The sequence below is a fragment of the Morone saxatilis genome, unplaced genomic scaffold (genome assembly GCF_004916995.1).
Source record: "Morone saxatilis isolate NCDOM2014 unplaced genomic scaffold, NCSU_SB_2.0 Contig6, whole genome shotgun sequence".
NCBI classification, from domain to species: domain Eukaryota; kingdom Metazoa; phylum Chordata; class Actinopteri; family Moronidae; genus Morone; species Morone saxatilis.
In genome coordinates this window covers 11,244,896-11,246,180 of record NW_023340206.1, presented here as the reverse complement: position 1 = coordinate 11,246,180, position 1,285 = coordinate 11,244,896, and the positions used below count along the sequence as shown (strand labels likewise).

General features: G+C 35.7%; 1 protein-coding gene across 2 annotated transcripts in view; it reads left to right on the top strand.

Annotated features, from left to right (window-relative positions):
* Positions 1-1,285, top strand: part of gpd2 (glycerol-3-phosphate dehydrogenase 2 (mitochondrial)) — a 21,936-nt gene that overhangs the window by 1,345 nt on the left and 19,306 nt on the right. Inside the window, exon 2 of one of the 2 annotated variants that reach the window (XM_035677785.1) lies at positions 505-632. The exons of the other annotated variant lie outside the window; for it this stretch is intronic. The gene's annotated coding sequence lies outside the window, so the exon portion shown is untranslated. The remainder of the gene's footprint in view (positions 1-504; positions 633-1,285) is intronic. 2 annotated transcript variants of the gene reach the window in all.

Sequence of the window (1,285 nt, the reverse complement as noted above, 5' to 3'; positions counted from 1 at the left end):
ACATTAGATAAGTGACTTTTTGCCCTTTTAACAAGATGCCCCTAAACTTTAATAATTAGTTGATAAATTATACAGAAAATACTTGCTAATTATTCAAAATGTGTAATATTTTAAGCAAAAATGCCAAATATTCCCCAGTTTCATCTTCTGAAATGTGTAGATTTGTTGCTCTTCAGAATATGTTGAAGTTCTGTAGTGTTGGTCGGACAAAAAAGGACTTTTTAAACTATTTTCTGACATTTTATAGACAGAATGATTGGGCCAAACATTAATTGGCGGATTAATTGATCATCAATAAGATAAATAGTGTTCAAAACAAGTAGAATTACACTACGAAGTACGCTCTGAAGCAAGGACGTCCCGTTACAGATACAGTGTCTGGGTCAATTTTGGGACAGAAATGTATTTTCACGAATTAAATGATTAAGTCAGTTTGTTACGGCGACAAATATAACATCAAATGTGATAAATATCTAATATTCTGATTGATTACCATGTGTGCAGGTTGGAGTAATCGCAGTCCACAGCGCCGGGGTCTCCTCCTCTCCTCTTGTGCTGTGTGCAGTCCGTCCGTAGGTGTGGACTATCCTCTCTTTATCTGTGGACCTCCGGTTAGGTGGTCCCTGTAGCTGGTAAATATGTGAATAGTTTGTTTGACGTTCTTCTCTCCGTCTCCGGTTTTCTGGATTAGGGTGTTCCTATGTGTAAACTGTTTGTTTGAGCTTGTAAATATTGAAACGCTCCGTTTAATCTTGTCCCTTCCGTTTTTACTTCAAATAGTACTTCAAGGGATTATTTTTGCCGATGCCGGATACTCAGCCAGATTAGTTGGTTGTGGTCGTTGTGAGTAAAAGGTAACACAATGGGAGTGGGTCTCAATAATTATGTTTAATAAGATACGACAATTTCATAATGTGGCTTGGACAAATCTTCTTTATTTGTATGATATATAAAATAATCTTTAAAATACTTTTCTGTAAACTAAATGTGATATCGCCTTGAGAGTGTGTGAGAGGCGTTTCCAGTTATCTGAAGTTTTTCCTTATTGCTGCAAAGCACGAAGAACAAATATTAACTCTGTAATGACTCATTTATACTGCTATTTATATGCATTGCAAATACACAACTCCTGACATAGACTGAGAGTGGACTTTACAGTGAAGTAGGAGACAAAATGTTCATAGTTTAATGGATAATAAAGATGCAGCTCTAAACAAAATGAGTAATCTGTTAGCAAAGTTGTAAACTATGTCCATGTTTTAATTCTGGTGACATTAACACTTTC